The sequence below is a fragment of the Nerophis ophidion genome, linkage group LG04 (assembly GCF_033978795.1).
Source record: "Nerophis ophidion isolate RoL-2023_Sa linkage group LG04, RoL_Noph_v1.0, whole genome shotgun sequence".
NCBI classification, from domain to species: Eukaryota; Metazoa; Chordata; class Actinopteri; order Syngnathiformes; family Syngnathidae; genus Nerophis; species Nerophis ophidion.
Window position 1 is genome coordinate 79,889,296 of NC_084614.1, and position 20,672 is coordinate 79,909,967.

The following is a 20,672-nucleotide window of genomic DNA, read 5'->3' on the forward strand; positions in this document are numbered from 1 at the left end:
GCTATATCTTGCTGTGCTATTCGCCATTGTTTGTTTACATTGGCAGCACTGTATGACGTCACAGGGAAATGGATAGTGGTTTCGAAGATGGCGAAAATAAGGCACTTTAAAGCTTTATTTAGGGATATTCCGGGACCGGTAAAATTTAGAAAAAAAACTTCCAAAAAATACAACAAACCACTGGGAACTGATTTTTATTGTTTTTAACCCTTTTGAAATTGTGATAATGTTCCCCTTTAATGCGAAACAAACACTTACCAATCGACGGATTTAAGTTGCTCCAGTGTCACAAGATGCGAAAGTCCTGATCGTTTGGTCCGCACATTTTACCGGCGATGCTAATAAGGCAGCCATGCTATGGGCCACTTCATTAGGTACACCCACGCTACGGCCGAATAGCTTCAATTTCTTCAATTTCGTTTTCGCTATCTGCCTCCATACTTCGACCATCTGTTTCAATACATGCGTAATCTGTTGAATCGCTTAAGCCGCTGAAATCCGAGTCTGAATCCGAGCTAATGTCGCTATAACTTGCTGTGGTAACCGCCATGTTTGTTTCGGCAGCACTGTATGACGTCACAGGGAAATGGATAGTGGTTTCGAAGATAGCGAAAATAAGGCACTTTAAAGCTTTATTTCGGGATATTCCGGGACCGGTAAAATTTAGAAAAAAAACTTCCAAAAAATACAACAAGCCACTGGGAACTGATTTTTATTGTTTTTAACCCTTTTGAAATTGTGATAATGTTCCCCTTTAATGCGAAACAAACACTTACCAATCGACGGATTTAAGTTGCCCCAGTGTGACAAGATGCGAAAGTCCTGATCGTTTGGTCCGCACATTTTACCGGCGATGCTAATAAGGCAGCCATGCTATGGGCCACTTCATTAGGTACACCCACGCTACGGCCGAATAGCGTCAATAGCTATTCGCTCAATAGCTTCAATTTCGTTTTCGCTATCTGCCTCCATACTCCGACCATCTGTTTCAATACATGCGTAATCTGTTGAATCGCTTAAGCCGCTGAAATCCGAGTCTGGATCCGAGCTAATGTCGCTATATCTTGCTGTGCTATTCGCCATTGTTTGTTTACATTGGCAGCCCTGTATGACGTCACAGGGAAATGGATAGTGGTTTCGAAGATAGCAAAAATAAGGCACTTTAAAGCTTTATTTAGGGATATTCCGGGACCGGTAAAATTTAGAAAAAAAACTTCAAAAAAATACAACAAGTCACTGGGAACTGATTTTCATTGTTTTTAACCCTTTTTTGAAATTGTGATAATGTTCCCCTTTAATGCGAAACAAACACTTACCAATCGACGGATTTAAGTTGCTCCAGTGTCACAAGATGCGAAAGTCCTGATCGTTTGGTCCGCACATTTTACCGGCGATGCTAATAAGGCAGCCATGCTATGGGCCACTTCATTAGGTACACCCACGCTATGGCCGAATACATTAATAGCTATTCGCTCAATAGCTTCAATTTCTTCTTCAATTTCGTTTTCGCTATCTGCCTCCATACTCCGACCATCTGTTTCAATACATGCGTAATCTGTTGAATCGCTTAAGCCGCTGAAATCCGAGTCTGAATCCGAGCTAATGTCGCTATATCTTGCTGTGCTATTCGCCATTGTTTGTTTACATTGGCAGCCCTGTATGACGTCACAGGGAAATGGATAGTGGTTTCGAAGATGGTGAAAATAAGGCACTTTAAAGCTTTATTTAGGGATATTCCGGGACCGGTAAAATTTAGAAAAAAAACTTCAAAAAAATACAACAAGCCACTGGGAACTGATTTTTATTGTTTTTAACCCTCTTGAAATTGTGATAATGTTCCCCTTCAATGCGAAACAAACACTTACCAATCGACGGATTTAAGTTGCCCCAGTGTCACAAGATGCGAAAGTCCTGATCGTTTGGTCCGCACATTTTACCGGCGATGCTAATAAGGCAGCCATGCTATTGGCCACTTCATTAGGTACACCCACGCTACGGCCGAATAGCGTCAATAGCTATTCGCTCAATAGCTTCAATTTCTTCTTCAATTTCGTTTTCGCTATCTGCCTCCATACTCCGACCATCTGTTTCAATACATGCGTGATCTGTTGAATCGCTTAAGCCGTTGAAATCCGAGTCTGAATCCGAGCTAATGTCGCTATATCTTGCTGTGCTAACCGCCATGTTGTTTGTATTGGCAGCACTGTATGACGTCACAGGGAAATGGATAGTGGTTTCGAAGATAGCGAAAATAAGGCACTTTAAAGCTTTATTTAGGGATATTCCGGGACCGGTAAAATTTAGAAAAAAAACTTCAAAAAAATACAACAAGGCACTGGGAACTGATTGTCATTGTTTTTAACCCTTTTTTGAAATTGTGATAATGTTCCCCTTTAATGCGAAACAAACACTTACCAATCGACGGATTTAAGTTGCCCCAGTGTCACAAGATGCGAAAGTCCTGATTGTTTGGTCCGCACATTTTACCGGCGATGCTAATAAGGCAGCCATGCTATGGGCCACTTCATTAGGTACACCCACGCTATGGCCGGATAGCGTCAATAGCTATTCGCTCAATAGCTTCAATTTCGTTTTCGCTATCTGCCTCCATACTCCGACCATCTGTTTCAATACATGCGTAATCTGTTGAATCGCTTAAGCCGCTGAAATACGAGTCTGAATCCGAGCTAATGTCGCTATATCTTGCTGTGCTATTCGCCATTGTTTGTTTACATTGGCAGCCCTGTATGACGTCACAGGGAAATGGATAGTGGTTTCGAAGATAGCGAAAATAAGGCACTTTAAAGCTTTATTTAGGGATATTCCGGGACCGGTAAAAATTTAGAAAAAAAACTTCCAAAAAATACAACAAGCCACTGGGAACTGATTTTTATTGTTTTTAACCCTTTTGAAATTGTGATAATGTTCCCCTTTAATGCGAAACAAACACTTACCAATCGACGGATTTAAGTTGCCCCAGTGTCACAAGAGGCAAAAGTCCTGATCGTTTGGTCCGCACATTTTCCCGGCGATGCTAATAAGGCAGCCATGCTATGGGCCACTTCATTAGGTACACCCACGCTACGGCCGAATAGCGTCAATAGCTATTCGCTCAATAGCTTCAATTTCTTCTTCAATTTCGTTTTCGCTATCTGCCTCCATACTCCGACCATCTGTTTCAATACATGCGTAATCTGTTGAATCGCTTAAGCCGCTGAAATCCGAGTCTGAATCCGAGCTAATGTCGCTATATCTTGCTGTGCTATTCGCCATTGTTTGTTTACATTGGCAGCCCTGTATGACGTCACAGGGAAATGGATAGTGGTTTCGAAGATAGCGAAAATAAGGCACTTTAAAGCTTTTTTTCGGGATATTCCGGGACCGGTAAAATTTAGAAAAAAAACTTCAAAAAATACAACAAGGCACTGGGAACTGATTTTCATTGTTTTTAACCCTTTTTTGAAATTGTGATAATGTTCCCCTTTAATGCGAAACAAACACTTACCAATCGACGGATTTAAGTTGCTCCAGTGTCACAAGATGCGAAAGTCCTGATCGTTTGGTCAGCACATTTTACCGGCGATGCTAATAAGCCAGCCATGCTATGGGCCACTTCATTAGGTACACCCACGCTACGGCCGAATAGCGTCAATAGCTATATTCCGGGACCGGTAAAATTTAGAAAAAAAACTTCAAAAAATACAACAAGCCACTGGGAACTGATTTTTATTGTTTTTAACCCTTTTGAAATTGTGATAATGTTCCCCTTTAATGCGAAACAAACACTTACCAATCGACGGATTTAAGTTGCCCCAGTGTCACAAGATGCGAAAGTCCTGATCGTTTGGTCCGCACATTTTACCGGCGATGCTAATAAGGCAGCCATGCCATGGGCCACTTCATTAGGTACACCCACGCTACGGCCGACGCTCAATAGCTTCAATTTCTTCTTCAATTTCGTTTTCGCTATCTGCCTCCATACTCCGACCATCTGTTTCAATACATGCGTAATCTGTTGAATCGCTTAAGCCGCTGAAATCCGAGTCTGAATCCGAGCTAATGTCGCTATATCTTGCTGTGCTATTCGCCATTGTTTGTTTACATTGGCAGCCCTGTATGACGTCACAGGGAAATGGATAGTGGTTTCGAAGATAGCGAAAATAAGGCACTTTAAAGCTTTTTTTCGGGATATTCCGGGACCGGTAAAATTTAGAAAAAAAACTTCAAAAAATACAACAAGGCACTGGGAACTGATTTTCATTGTTTTTAACCCTTTTTTTGAAATTGTGATAATGTTCCCCTTTAATGCGAAACAAACACTTACCAATCGACGGATTTAAGTTGCTCCAGTGTCACAAGATGCGAAAGTCCTGATCGTTTGGTCAGCACATTTTACCGGCGATGCTAATAAGCCAGCCATGCTATGGGCCACTTCATTAGGTACACCCACGCTACGGCCGAACAGCGTCAATAGCTATTAGCTCAATAGCTTCAATTTCTTCTTCAATTTCGTTTTCGCTATCTGCCTCCATACTCCGACCATCTGTTTCAATACATGCGTAATCTGTTGAATCGCTTAAGCCGCTGAAATCCGAGTCTGAATCCGAGCTAATGTCGCTATATCTTGCTGTGCTATTCGCCATTGTTTGTTTACATTGGCAGCCCTGTATGACGTCACAGGGAAATGGATAGTGGTTTCGAAGATAGCGAAAATAAGGCCCTTTAAAGCTTTATTTAGTGATATTCCGGGACCGATAAAATTTGGAAAAAAAACTTCCAAAAAATACAACAAGCCATTGGGAACTGATTTTTATTGTTTTTAACCCTTTTGAAATTGTGATAATGTTCCCCTTCAATGCGAAACAAACACTTACCAATCGACGGATTTAAGTTGCCCCAGTGTTACAAGACGCGAAAGTCCTGATCGTTTGGTCCGCACATTTTACCGGCGATGCTAATAAGGCAGCCATGCTATGGGCCACTTCATTAGGTACACCCATGCTACGGCCGAATAGCGTCAATAGCTATTCGCTCAATAGCTTCAATTTCGTTTTCGCTATCTGCCTCCATACTCCAACCATCTGTTTCAATACATTCGTAATCTGTTGAATCGCTTAAGCCGCTGAAATCCGAGTCTGAATCCGAGCTAATGTCGCTATATCTTGCTGTGCTATTCGCCATTGTTTGTTTACATTGGCAGCACTGTATGACGTCACAGGGAAATGGATAGTGGTTTCGAAGATAGCGAAAATAAGGCACTTTAAAGCTTTATTTAGGGATATTCAGGGACCGGTAAAATTTAGAAAAAAAAATTCAAAAAAATACAACAAGCCACTGGGAACTGATTTTTATTGTTTTTAACCCTTTTGAAATTGTGATAATGTTCCTCTTTAATGCGAAACAAACACTTACCAATCGACTGATTTAAGTTGCCCCAGTGTCACAAGATGCGAAAGTCCTGATCGTTTGGTCCGCACATTTTACCGGCGATGCTAATAAGGCAGCCATGCTATGGGCCACTTCATTAGGTACACCCACGCTGTGGCCAAATAGCGTCAATAGCTATTCGCTCAATAGCTTAAGTTTCTTCTTCAATTTCGTTTTCGCTATCTGCCTCCATACTCCGACCATCTGTTTCAATACATGCGTAATCTGTTGAATCGCTTAAGCCGCTGAAATCCGAGTCTGAATCCGAGCTAATGTCGCTATATCTTGCTGTGCTATTCGCCATTGTTTGTTTACATTGGCAGCACTGAATGACGTCACAGGGAAATGGATAGTGGTTTCGAAGATAGCGAAAATAAGGCACTTTAAAGCTTTATTTAGGGATATTCCGGGACCGGTAAATATTTTGAAAAAAAAATTCCAAAAAATACAACAAGCCACTGGGAACTGATTTTTATTGTTTTTAACCCTTTTAAAATTGTGATAATGTTCCCCTTTAATGCCTTGAGAAAATGAGAACATCCGTAGACATTGAATAAATGGCGAGTTAGTGCGTCGACTACTTACACGTGCATGTTGTCCTAGCATGTAGCTCAGTCGTCCCAGCACTCGCCGGCAGGTGCACGTGTCCTCGTGCAAGGCGCCGCACACGCTGGTGAAGAGTGTCAGAGCTTGGCTGACTAAGTCCAAGGCTGCGCTGACACGCCCTGCAAACAACCCCACAACACCCTTCTTATGGCTGCGAGAACCCACACTTGCGTGTGAGTGAGCGGCTTGTCGCTTACCTTGCTGCACGGCTGCGTGGGCGTGCTCCAGCAGCCAGGTGGCGCCGCTGGCCGTGTACGTGACGTGCTTGACCAGGGCCAACATGTTGACCACGTCTTCTTCTCCGAACACGGCTCGCAGTCGGGAATCCAGAGGGTACTCCCTCATGCGCACCTGAGTGGACGTGATGAAGATTTTAGAACTTGTTGTGTTTAAGTCCACTCGACTTTGTGGGTCAGACCTGAACACCGGTCTTGATTGTGAACTCTCTCAGCAACGAGACCCTCTGCAGGCCGTAGTCCTCCATAAAACCGCTGAGGACCGAGAGGACACAATCGTGTCACACTTTTCCGCTGTATCTCACATGCACGGACACACACCTGTCGAGTGTGTACTGGTAGAAATCTTTGGCGTCGGTCCGGATCTTGACCCACAGCTCGCCCGGGGTCAGTCTGGCCCAGGGGGCATCTGAAACTCGGCCGCCTTGACTACGGCGGCGGCGGCGACTCCTGCGGCGGGACAGAATCTGGTCTGAAGAGTCGAGCGCGGAGGACGTCAGAAGACAGTTGAGAAAGTGGCTGACTGCGGCTGAGAGAGTCGCAGCTTCCACTTCCTGTTTGACAGCGCCAGTGACCTTATTAGGACAACGGTGACTAATCGAACTTACTAGAAGACGTTCACCTGAAGATACATCCTGAAGACATGCTTTGCACTCCGGCTGACCAACTCACTGACACAAACTCTCTGTGAACAAGAAGGAAATGTTCTTCCACAAAGTTAAAGGCCTACTGAAATGAGATGTTCTTATTTAAACGGGGATAGCAGGTCCATTCTATGTGTCATACTTGATCATTTCGCGATATTGCCATATTTTTGCTGAAAGGATTTAGTAGAGAACATCCACGATAAAGTTTGCAACTTTTGGTCGCTAATAAAAAAGCCTTGCCTGTACCGGACGATGTGCGCGTGACATCACGGGTTGTAGAGCTCCTCACATTGTTTACAATTATAGCCAGCAGCAGCTAGAGCTATTCGGACCGGAAAAGCGACAATTTCCCCATTAATTTGAGCGAGGATGAAAGATTCATGGAAGAGGAAATTTAGAGGGAAGGACTAGAAAAAGAAAAAAAAGGCGAGGGCAGTGAGAGCGATTCAGATGTTTTTAGACACATTTACTACGATAATTCTGGGAAATCCCTTATCTGCCTATTGTGTTGCTAGTGTTTTAGTACCTTAAATCTGCGTTCAAAAGACTCCGGCTTATTAGTGATTCCCAAAGCCCAAAAAAAGTCTGCGGGCTATAGAGCGTTTTCCGTTCGCGCTCCAGTACTCTGGAATGCCCTCCCGGTAACAGTTCGAGATGCCACCTCAGTAGAAGCATTTAAGTCTCACCTTAAAACTCATTTGTATACTCTAGCCTTTAAATAGACTCCCTTTTTAGACCAGTTGATCTGCCGTTTCTTTTCTTTTTCTCCTATGTCCCACTCTCCCTTGTGGGGTCCGGTCCGATCCGATCCGGTGGCCATGTACTGCTCGCCTGTGTATCGGCTGGGGACATCTCTGCGCTGCTGATCCGCCTCCGCTTGGGATGGTTTCCTGCTGGCTCCGCTGTGAACGGGACTCTCGCTGCTGTGTTGGATCCGCTTTGGACTGGACTCTCGCGACTGTGTTGGATCCATTATGGATTGAACTTTCACAGTATCATGTTAGACCCGCTCGACATCCATTGCTTTCCTCCTCTCCAAGGTTCTCATAGTCATCATTGTCACCGACGTCCCACTGGGTGTGAGTTTTCCTTGCCCTTATGTGGGCCTACCGAGGATGTCGTAGTGGTTTGTGTTGTGGTTTGAGACACTAGTGATTTAGGGCTATATAAGTAAACATTGATTGATTGATTAAAGTTGGAGGGGTGTGGCCACGGGTGTCTTGACGCCAGAGTCTCTGACGGAAGTCATGGAGGACGCTGGCTCCGCTGATCTCCAGTAAGAGGCGACTTATTTCCACAATTTTCTCACCAAAAACTACCGGTTGACATATAGTCGGGATCCATGTTCGCTTGACCGCTCTGTTCCATAGTAAAGCTTCACCTCCGGGAATTTTAAACAAGGAAACACCGTATGTTTGTGTGGCTAAAGGCTAAACGCTTCCCACCTCCATCTTTCTGCTTTGACTTCTCCATTATTAATTGAACAAAAGATTCAGCAACACAGATGTCCAGAATACTGTGTAATTATGCGATTAAAGCAGACTACTTATAGCTTGGATCGGGCTGGAAAATAATGTCCGCTACAACCGGTGACGTCAAACGCACGCGTCATCATACGAGTTATCATACCGCGACTTTTTCAACAGGACACTTCGCGGGAAATTTAAAATTGCAATTTAGTAAACTAAAAAGGCCGTATTGGCATGTGTTGCAATGTTAATATTTCATCATTGATATATAAACTATCAGACTGCGTGGTCGCTGGTAGTGGCTTTCAGCAGGCCTTTAAAGGCCTACTGAAATGAGATTTCCTTTTAAAAACGGGGATAGCAGGTCCATTCTATGTGTCTCATAATTGATCATTTCGCTATATTGCCATATTTTTGCTGAAAGGATTTAGTAGAGAACATCCACGATAAAGTTCGCAACTGGTCACTAATAAAAAAGCCTTGCCTGTACCGGAAGTAGCAGACGATGTGCGCGTGACGTCACGGGTTGTGGAGCTCCTCACATCCTCACATTGTTTACAATCATGGCCACCAGCAGCGAGAGCGATTCGGACCGAGAAAGCGACGATTTCCCCATTAATTTGAACGAAGATGAAAGACTCGTGGATGAGAAAAATGAGAGGACTCGAAAAAAAAAAAGAAAGAAAAAGACGAGGGCAGTAAGAGCGATTCAGATGTTATTAGACACATTTACAAGGATAATTCTGGAAAATCCCATATCTGCTTTTGTGTTACTAGTGTTTTAGTGAGATTAAATAGTACTTGAAAGTCGGAGGGGTGTGGCCACGGGTGTGGTGACCACCAGTGTCCCCGAGGGAAGCCACGTTTCTCGACGAGGCGAAGGCAGCCGGGCTGAGATTTTTTTTACTTCCCTACTCCACGGTGTAAGCATCTGACGGTCGGGGGCAGCCGGTGGGAGGAGGCAAGAGAGGAGGAACGACGCAAGCTCTCCGCTCATGTCTACGGTAAGAGCCGACTTATCACCACCATTTTCTCACTGAAACCTGCCGGTTGACATTTGGTAGGGACCCATGTTCGCTTGACCGCTCTGTTCCATAGTAAAGCTACACCGTCGTCTTTCGGAAATGTAAACAAGGAAACACCGGCTGTGTTTGTGTTGCTAAAGGCGGCCGCAATACACCGCTTTCCACCTACATCTTTCTTCTTTGATGTCTCCATTATTAATTGAACACATTGCAAAAGATTCAGCAACACAGATGTCCAGAATACTGTGTAATTATGCGATTAAAGCAGACGACTTATAGCTGGGATCGGGGCTGGAACAAAATGTCCGCTACAATCCGTGACGTCACGCGCACGCGTCATTATACCACAACGTTTTCAGCAGGATAATTTGTGCAAAATTTAAAATTGCAATTTAGTAAACTTGGCATGTGTTGCAATGTGAAGATTTCATCATTAATACAGTGGGGCAAAAAAGTATTTAGTCTCCCACCGATTGTGCAAGTTCTCCCACTTCAAATGATGACAGAGGTCTGTAATTTTCATCATAGGTACACTTCAACTGTGAGAGACAGAATGTGAAAAAAAAATCCAGGAATTCACATTGTAGGAATTTTAAAGCATTTATTTGTAAATTATGGTGGAAAATAAGTATTTGGTCAACCATTCAAAGCTCTCACTGATGGAAGGAGGTTTTGGCTCAAAATCTCATTCATTCTTTCCTTAACACGGATCAATCGTCCTGTCCCCTTAGCAGAAAAACAGCCCCAAAGCATGATGTTTCCACCCCCATGCAGCACAGTAGGTCTGGTGTTCTTGGGATGCAACTCAGTATTCTTCTTCCTCCAAACACGACGAGTTGAGTTTATACCAAAATGGACACATGGATGATACAGCAGAGGATTGGGAGAATGTCATGTGGTCAGATGAAACCAAAATAGAACTTTTTGGTATAAACTCAACTCGTCGTGTTTGGAGGAAGAATTAACGAATGATGGGTTCCCACTTCTCTGTGAGCGCTTTGAGTATCTAACAGTAGAAAAGCGCGATATAAATCTAATCCATTATTATTATTGTTATTATTAAGAAGAATACTGAGTTGGGGCTTCACGGTGGCAGAGGGGTTAGTGCGTCTGCCTCACAATACGAAGTTCCTGCAGTCCTGGGTTCAAATCCAGGCTCGGGAACTTTCTGTGTGGAGTTTGCATGTTCTCCCCGTGAATGCGTGGGTTCCCTCCGGGTACTCCGGCTTCCTCCCACTTCCAAAAACATGCACCTGGGGATAGGTTGATTGGCAACACTAAATTGGCCCTAGTGTGTGAATGTTGTCTGTCTATCTGTGTTGGCCCTGCGATGAGGTGGCGACTTGTCCAGGGTGTACCCCGCCTTCCGCCCGATTGTAGCTGAGATAGGCGCCAGCGCCCCCCGCGACCCCAAAAGGGAATAAGCGGTAGAAAATGGATGGATGGATGGATGGAATACTGAGTTGCATCCCATGAACACCACACCTACTGTGAAGCATGGGGGTGGAAACATCATGCTTTGGGGCTGTTTTTCTGCTAAGGGGACAGGACGATTGATCCGTGTTAAGGAAAGAATGAATGGGGCCATGTATCGTGACATTTTGAGCCAAAACCTTCAATCAGTGAGAGCTTTGAATGGTTGACCAAATACTTATTTTCCACCATAATTTACAAATAAATTCTTTAAAATTCCTACAATGTGAATTCCTGGATTTTTTTTCCACATTCTGTCTCTCACAGTTGAAGTGTACCTATGATGAAAATTACAGAACTCCGTCATCATTTTAAGTGGGAGAACTTGCACAATCGCTGGCTGACTAAATACTTTTTTGCCCTACTGTATATAAACTATCAGACTGCGTGGTCGGTAGTAGTGGGTTTCAGTCGGCCTTTGAAATCGAAGGAGTTGTGTCCATGACAACAGGAGTACCCGAATGAGATCATGTGCACCACGGTCCTCCACGTTGTCCAACTGCCTCAGCAAGGTTCCCAAATAACGAACGTTAACGCCTCGCTGGTGCAGCATTAAGGTCAGAGCGGCTCCGTCCATTGGCGCCATTCGGTGGTCCAGACAGTCCTGCAGCTTTGTGCCCACACACATACAGGTCTTCCCATTAAACAAGGACATGAGACAGATGAAGGTGAGTGAGACGGACCACAAGTGGAATTTGACTGGAGAGAAGAAAAGCTGCAGCGTCCCACAGCAGGCGACGCTGACAGTGAAGGTCCTCAGAAGAAGCAAAGCGGACGCCTGCAAAAAAAGAAACCTTCAAGGCAAGAAGACGCTGATGTTCTCTTAAACGGGAACATTATCACAATTTCAGAAGGGTTCAAACCAATAAAAATCAGTTCCCAGTGGCTTATTTTATTTTTCGTAGTTTTTTTCAAAATTTTACCCTGAAAAAAGCTTTAAAGTGCCTGATTTTCGTTATCTGCGAAGACATCGTCCATTTTCCTGTGACGTCATCCAGTGATGCCAATAGGGATAGCACATTAGCGACATTAGCTCGGATTCAGACTCGGATTTCACCGGCTTAAGCGATTCAACAGATTACGCTTGTATTGAAACGGTTGGTTGGAGTATGGAGGCAGATAGCGAAAACGAAATTGAAGAAGAAACTGAAGCTATTGACGCTATTCGGCCATGTCTGCCTTATCGGAAGTTTCACATCTTGTGACACTGGATCAACTTAAATCTGTCGATTGGTAAGTGTTTGTTTGGCATTAAATGTGGATGGAGGGAAACGCTGGATGAAAATATAGTTTCAAATGTACATACAGCTAGGATAAATAGCATGTTAGCATCGATTAGCTGGCAGTCATGCCGCGACCAAATATGTCAACATCAACAAAACTCACCTTTGTGATTTCGTTGACTTTATCGTTGGAAATGCCTCTGCAGGTTATCAATCAATCAATCAATCAATCAATCAATGTATTTTATTTCGGCAATCTTCACATAAAACAAAGAACAACAACAAGAAAAGAAAAAAAAAAAGAAAAAAAAACACTCATTTGTGCAATGATTGAGCCAAAAGGGTGTAGGTTGAAGCAACGCTTATATAAACCTACCCCATCACAACAAGAACAAGGTTCAAAATATCTAAAATCTAAAACATGCTTCACTTATATTACTTTTTTTTTTTTAAACAATATATAAGCAACATAATATGTAGCACACGTCTCATATACACAGTTTAACATTTAAATCAAACATATACATTTGTACACTTATATATATATATACACACACATATATATATATATATATATATATATATATATATTATATATACACAATTCATTTAAATTCCATACAAAGTGGTAATATATACATTTTAATATAACCTATATGTATAATTATGAAATCATAAATTGTATTTATATACATATTATATAATACATCTCTGTGCCATGTCTGCCTTAGCATCGCCGGTAAAATGTGCAGACACTCCGGCACATTCGATGGGGGTCTGGCGGTAAATTTCCTTGACTTTATCGTTGGAAATGCATCTGCTTTGAGTGTCGCAGGATATCCACACAATCTTGCCGTCTTTGTAGTAGCATAGCTTTCGTTGCTAAAGTGTGCGGAACAAACGACTGACCATTTCGTCGGCTTTCCCCACGCCCTTGTATTTTGAACAAATTTCGTCCAATTTCTTGCCACTTTCGCATCTTTGGGCCAGTGGTGCAACTTGAATCCCTCCCTGTTAGTGTTGTTACACCCTCCGACAACACACCGACGAGGCATGATGTCTCCAAGGTTCCAGAAAATAGTCGAAAAAACGGAAAATAACAGAGCTGAGAGACGGTGTTTGTAATGTGTTTGAGGAAATGGTGGCTTTATTACCTAGGTGACGTCACGTTCTGACGTCATCGCTCCGAGAGCAATTAATAGAAAGGCGTTTAATTCGCCAAAATTCACCCTTTTAGAGTTCGGAAATCGGTTAAAAAAAACATGGTCTTTTTTCTGCAACATCAAGGTATATATTGACGCTTACATAGGTCTGGTGATAATGTTCCCCTTTAAAGGGAACTCTAAAAGGGTGAATTTGGCGAGTTAAATGCCTTTCAATAGTTCACTGTCGGAGCAATGACCTTTCACCCGAGACGTCACAACATGAAGCAATCCGTCATTTTCTCAAACACACTACACACACCGAAGTCAAATCAGCTCTGTTATTTTCCGTTTTTTCGACTGCTTTCCGAACCTTGGAGACATCATGCCTCGTCGGTGTGTTGTCGGAGGGTGTAACAACACTAGCAGGGAGGGATTCAAGTTGCAACAGTGGTCAAAAGATGCGAAAGTCCCTCGATTGTTCCGCACACTTTACCGACGACAGCTATGCTACGACAGAGATGGCAAGAATGTCTGGATATCCTGCGACACTCAAAGCAGATGCATTTCCAACGATAAAGTCAACAAAATCAGAAAGGTGAGTTTTGTTGATGTTATTGACTTATGTAGAGTGTTAATCAGACATATTTGGTCATGGCATGACTGCAAGCTAATCGATGCTAACATGCTATTTAGGCTAGCTGTATGTACATATTGCATCATTATGCCTCATTTGTAGCTATATTTGCATCTAGCCTTTCCCTCCACCCACTTTTAATGCCAAACAAACACATACCAATCGTTGGTTAGAAGGCGATCGCCAAAGTCGTCCGCGCTTCTTCCCGTGCCGCTGTCTGTCGTGATATGGCTCAAAAGCTTCTGTTTCTTCTCTAATTTTGTTTTCGGTACCTGTCTCCATACTCCAACCATCCCTTTCAATACATTTGTAATCTGTTGAATCGCTTACGGCGCTGAAATCCGAGTCTGAATCTGAGCTACTCTGCTAAACCTATCTGTGCTATCCGCCATGTTTGTTTTTGGTGGAAGATTTAATGCCAAACAAACACATACCAATCGACGGATTCAAGTTGCACCAGTGGTCAAAAGATGCAATCGTTGGTTAGAAGGCGATCGCCGAATTCGTCCTCGTTGCCGCTGTCTGTCGTGACATGGCTCAATAGCTTCAATTTCTTCTTCAATTCTGTTTTCGCTATCTGCCTCCACACTCCAACCTCCGTTTCAATACATGCGTAATCTGTTGAATCGCTTAAGCCGCTGAAATCCGAGTCTGAATCCGAGAGAATGTCGCTATACCTTTCTGTTCTATCCGCCATGTTGTTTGTATCGGCTTCACGCAGTGACGTCACAGAACAATAGACAGGTGGATATAGCGATGGTGTAAATCAGGCACTTTGAAGCCGTTTTTCGGGATATTGCGTGATGGGTAAAATTTTGAGAAAAACTTTGAAAAATAAAATAAGCCACTGGGAACTGATTTTTATTGGTTTTAACCCTTCAGAGATTGTGATAATGTTCCCCTTTAATGAGGACACGGCAGTACCTGGAGAGCAGAGGTCACGGTTGAAGCAGATGCATTTCCAACGATAAAGTCAACGAAATCAGAAAGGTGAGTTTTATTGATGTTATTGACTTATGTAGAGTGTGCTAATAAGACATATTTGGTCACGACTAAAAGCTAATCGATGCTAATCGATGCTAACGTGCTATTTAGGCTAGCTGAATGTACATATTGCATCATTATGCCTCATTTGTAGCTATATTTGCATCCAGCCTTTCCCTCCACCCACTTTAATGCCAAACAAACACATACAAATCGTTGGTTAGAAGGCGATCGCCAAAGTCGTCCGCGCTTCTTCCCGTGCCGCTGTCTGTTGTGATATGGCTCAAAAGCTTCTGTTTCTTCTCTAATTTTGTTTTCGGTACCTGTCTTCATACTCCAACCATCCGTTTCAATACAAGCGTTATCTGTTGAATCGCTTACGGCGCTGAAATCCGAGTCTGAATCTGAGCTACTCTGCTATACCTATCTGTGCTATCCGCCATGTTTGTTTTTGGTGGCACATTTAATGCCAAACAAACACATACCAATCGACGGATTCAAGTTGCACCAGTGGTCAAAAGATGCAATCGTTGGTTAGAAGGCGATCGCCGAATTCGTCCTCGTTGCCGCTGTTTGTTATGATATGGCTCAATAGCTTCAGTTTATTCTTCAATTCTGTTTTCGCTATCTGCCTCCACACTCCAACATCCGTTTCAATACTTGCGTAATCTGTTGAATCGCTTAAGCCGCTGAAATCCGAGCTAATGTCGCTATACCTTTCTGTTCTATCCGCCATGTTGTTTGTATCGGCTTCACGCAGTGACTTCACAGGACAATACACAGGTGGATATAGCGATGGTGTAAATCAGGCACTTTGAAGCCGTTTTTCGGGATATTGCGTGATGGGTAAAATTTTGAGAAAAACTTTGAAAAATAAAATAAGCCACTGGGAACTGATTTTTATTGGTTTTAACCCTTCTGAGATTGTGATAATGTTCCCCTTTAATGAGGACACGGCAGTACCTGGAGAGCAGAGGTCAGGGTTGAAGCAGATGCATTTCCAACGATAAAGTCAACGAAATCAGAAAGGTGAGTTTTGTTGATGTTATTGACTTATGTAGAGTGTGCTAATCAGACATATTTGGTCACGACTGCAAGCTAATCGATGCTAATCGATGCTAACATGCTATTTAGGCTAGCTGAATGTACATATTGCATCAGTATGCCTCATTTGTAGCTATATTTGCATCCAGCCTTTCCCTCCACCCACTTTTAATGCCAAACAAACACATACCAATCGTTGGTTAGAAGGCGATCGCCAAAGTCGTCCGCGCTTCTTCCCGTGCCGCTGTCTGTCGTGATATGGCTCAAAAGCTTCTGTTTCTTCTCTAATTTTGTTTTCGGTACCTGTCTTCATACTCCAACCATCCGTTTCAATACAAGCATTATCTGTCGAATCGCTTACGGCGCTGAAATCCGAGTCTGAATCTGAGCTACTCTGCTATACCTATCTGTGCAATCCGCCATGTTTGTTTTTGGTGGCACATTTAATGCCAAACAAACACATACCAATCGACGGATTCAAGTTGCACCAGTGGTCAAAAGATGCAATCGTTGGTTAGAAGGCGATCGCCGAATTCGTCCTCGTTGCCGCTGTCTGTCGTGATATGGCTCAATAGCTTCAATTTCTTCTTCAATTCTGTTTTCGCTATCCGCCTCCACACTCCAACCTCCGTTTCAATACTTGCGTAATCTGTTGAATCGCTTAAGCCGCTGAAATCCGAGAGAATGTCGCTATACCTTTCTGTTCTATCCGCCATGTTGTTTGTATCGGCTTCACGCAGTGACGTCACAGGACAATAGACGGGTGGATATAGCGATGGTGTAAATCAGGCACTTTGAAGCCGTTTTTCGGGATATTGCGTGATGGGTAAAATTTTGAGAAAAACTTTGAAAAATAAAATAAGCCACTGGGAACTGATTTTTATTGGTTTTAACCCTTCAGAGATTGTGATAATGTTCCCCTTTAATGAGGACACGGCAGTACCTGGAGAGCAGAGGTCAGGGTTGAAGCAGATGCATTTCCAACGATAGAGTCAACGAAATCAGAAAGGTGAGTTTTGTTGATGTTATTGACTTATGTAGAGTGTGCTAATCAGACATATTTGGTCACGACTGCAAGCTAATCGATGCTAATCGATGCTAACATGCTATTTAGGCTAGCTGAATGTACATATTGCATCATTATGCCTCATTTGTAGCTATATTTGCATCCAGCCTTTCCCTCCACCCACTTTTAATGCCAAACAAACACATACCAATCGTTGGTTAGAAGGCGATCGCCAAAGTCGTCCGCGCTTCTTCCCGTGCCGCTGTCTGTTGTGATATGGCTCAAAAGCTTCTGTTTCTTCTCTAATTTTGTTTTCGGTACCTGTCTTCATATTCCAACCATCCGTTTCAATACAAGCGTTATCTGTTGAATCGCTTACGGTGCTGAAATCCGAGTCTAAATCCGAGCTACTTCGCTATACCTTTCTGTGCTATTCGCCATGTTTGTTTTTGGTGGAAAATTTAATGCCAAACAAACACATACCAATCGACGGATTCAAGTTGCACCAGTGGTCAAAAGATGCAATCGTTGGTTAGAAGGCGATCGCCGAATTCGTCCTCGTTGCCGCTGTCTGTCGTGATATGGCTCAATAGCTTCAATTTCTTCTTCAATTCTGTTTTCGCTATCCGCCTCCACACTCCAACCTCCGTTTCAATACTTGCGTAATCTGTTGAATCGCTTAAGCCGCTGAAATCCGAGAGAATGTCGCTATACCTTTCTGTTCTATCCGCAATGTTGTTTGTATCGGCTTCACGCAGTGACGTCACAGGACAATAGACAGGTGGATATAGCGATGGTGTAAATCAGGCACTTTGAAGCCGTTTTTTGGGATATTGCGTGATGGGTAAAATTTTGAGAAAAACTTTGAAAAATAAAATAAGCCACTGGGAACTGATTTTTATTGGTTTTAACCCTTCAGAGATTGTGATAATGTTCCCCTTTAATGAGGACACGGCAGTACCTGGAGAGCAGAGGTCAGGGTTGAAGCAGATGTCGAAGTCTCTCACTGATCCCCTGTCAGGATATCCTACAGGAAGGCCAAAAACACTTTAGATGAAGATTGTTTCCAAGGACATCACTCTTCAGGTCCAGTTACCAGTGTCTTTTTGGTTGTCAAAAGGCCGATTACCCGCCTTCTTGATGAATGTATCAAACCTGAAACCAGAAGATGATTGTTGAAACGATCACCCAGCAGCTAATCTCAGGTCTCCTCTCACCTGTGCTGGACAAAGGCATCTATGAGTTCTGGCCTCAAACTGGCCAGGCTGTGACGGTGTCGCTGAGGGTAACCAAAGCTCTGGCATTCCTTAGGCACCTCCACCATGTTGACTTGTGTCTTCTCTGAGTACTGGAAATTAAGGTCCGCAGGGAAGGTACTCATAAGGTCCAAGATGTAGGGTCTGCCATCATTACCTAAGATTCCTTTGGTCTCAACACCAGAGTAGAGCTCCACTTGGGTGTTGAGGTGATCCAGGACCAGGTGAGGTCGGACTCTCAGGGGTTTGCTGGCTTTTTCCAAAAGCTGCACAAATCTACAGACATCACAATAGCATAAGAATGCTTAGCTGTGTGACAACAGTGTGTGCAGTTCCGTACCTTGGGTGCGTCATAATAGTTCGGCCATGGTCGGTAGAACCGTAAAGAACGCTTTGCTCCTGGTTCTTTTCCAAAATACCAGGTACAATCGACTGGGTGATGACACGGGAGCCACGATAGTCCACCACCGCAGTCCCAAGAGTATGTAGACCCTCTGTGTCCACAGAGGTGTACGCCTGCAGTTGACAAGTCCTTCAAGTCATCTCATCCCTACAAAGGACATGAAGACTTTATCATCATGACTACCTGAACTCCTCTCAGGTCACAGCTGGCAGCACTGTGTGCGGCAGCATCGCCCCCTAGTGGTCTGTAGTGCTGAGATATGTCACGAGCGTGGCTGAAGAAGATGTTGTTCCATATGAACATCTGCATGTGAGGTGGCTCCCCCGGGTTCAGCGGCATGACGTGACCGTCAATGACTGCCACTGCTCCTCTTCTGGAAGCTTCCACAAAGTCTCTGTTGGTCTACAAGCAAGGATAACATCTCATTCTGCTCTTCATGGACATCCACATGGACTTCACCTTGAATAGGACCCCGTCTCTGTGCAGGCGGTCCCGGGGGGAGTTTCTGGGAAGTTCTTTTGCTCTCTGCAGCTCCTCGTTCCAGTCGCGACACTGCGCTCAGAACAGACACCGCATGGTCAGCCTCAGCACCAGAACCAGTCCCAGCATCAGACGACAAAGCATCTCCAACCTTCCCAGTTGTGTTCTGGTCCTGATCCACGCGGCATGCATGGACATTCTCGACTCTGACGCGGTCCGAACTTTGGCCTTCCGGGGGAGCCATCCAGGTGAACGCTGGGAAAGGTGCAGGAATCCGCTCGAAAGGATGCAGCTGGACCCTGTCCAACAGGAAGTACTTCATGGCCTTTGATTATTGTGTGAGGGTCACATGCTGCTGCATCCTCACCTTCTCTTCTGCAGGTTGCTGAAGTTATTCTTGAAGGCGGGACTGACTTGACTCAGCAGCTCCACCAGCGAATGGCAAAGGATTGTGGGACGTGCAGGTTTGGGGTTGAAAGTAAAAGGTGTTGACCTGCGGGATGAATCCAAGGAGATTGTTTCTCAAGCCAAACTTTCAAAGTGTAGAAGACTCACAGGTTAAGGTAAAATCCACGTGTGGACGACGTGATGTTGACTTCTCGTCCTTCCATGGTCACAGCATGGAGGTACATCAGGTCTCCATGCATCCTCCTGTTCCCCGGAGGAGGGTTCCAGCTACTGGAGGTCAGCTCCCTCACACATTGGAGATCCTATTAAATCAGGAACGTCAATGCTTTATTCAGCATGAACAATAAAAGATTATCTCTTCATTTGTAGACCACAACGCACCTTAGACTCACTGTGGAGAGGGTGCAGAGGAAGAAGAGGGCGCTTGAGGCTTCCAGGGAGAAGGAAGTCTGGAGGAGCTCGCCTGGATCCCTCACTCTCACCCACTGTGAAGTGAATATGGAGGTCAGGACATGCAGATGGAAGAGGAGGAGCTGGAGGACGGTGTCGTTAGCCTTCCTGCTACCTTGGGTGAAGAAGGCGAGGTGAGACACGGAGCGTCCGTTGTCTCCATTGAAGGCCTCTGTGGGGTCAAGACTTCTTAGAAGCTCCTGGACGTGCCTCAGATGGAAGGTAGCGTCCCGTATGGAGTAACACTCTGAGTGGATGATGAAGAGGACTCCTTGCTTTAGAATCCAATCCACTTTATTTATATAGCACATTTAAAGGCCTACTGAAATCCACTACTACACCCTATCTTGGTTTAAGTCTTATCTTACTGATAAGATGCAGTGTGTCTCCCATAACAATGTGACCTTGGACTACGTTAAGGTAACATGTGGAGTTCCCCAGGGTTCGGTCCTTGGCCCTGCACTCTTCAGCATCTACATGCCGCCGCTAGGTGACATCATACGCAAATACGGTGCTATCTTTCACTGTTATGCTGATGACACCCAACTCTACATGCCCCTAAAGCTGACCAACACGCCGGACTGTAGTCAGCTGGAGGCGTGTCTTAATGAAATCAAACAATGGATGTCCGCTAACTTTTTGCAACTCAACGCCAAAAAAACGGAAATGCTGATTATCGGTCCTGCTGGACACCGACCTCTATTTAATAATACAACTCTAACATTTGACAACCAAACAATTAAACAAGGCGACTCG

The 20,672-nt window shown here is 44.0% G+C and overlaps 1 pseudogene; it reads right to left on the reverse strand.

Moving 5' to 3' along the window:
- The window catches only part of LOC133551989 (clustered mitochondria protein homolog), a 48,438-nt pseudogene that overhangs the window by 14,704 nt on the left and 13,062 nt on the right, over positions 1 to 20,672 (reverse strand).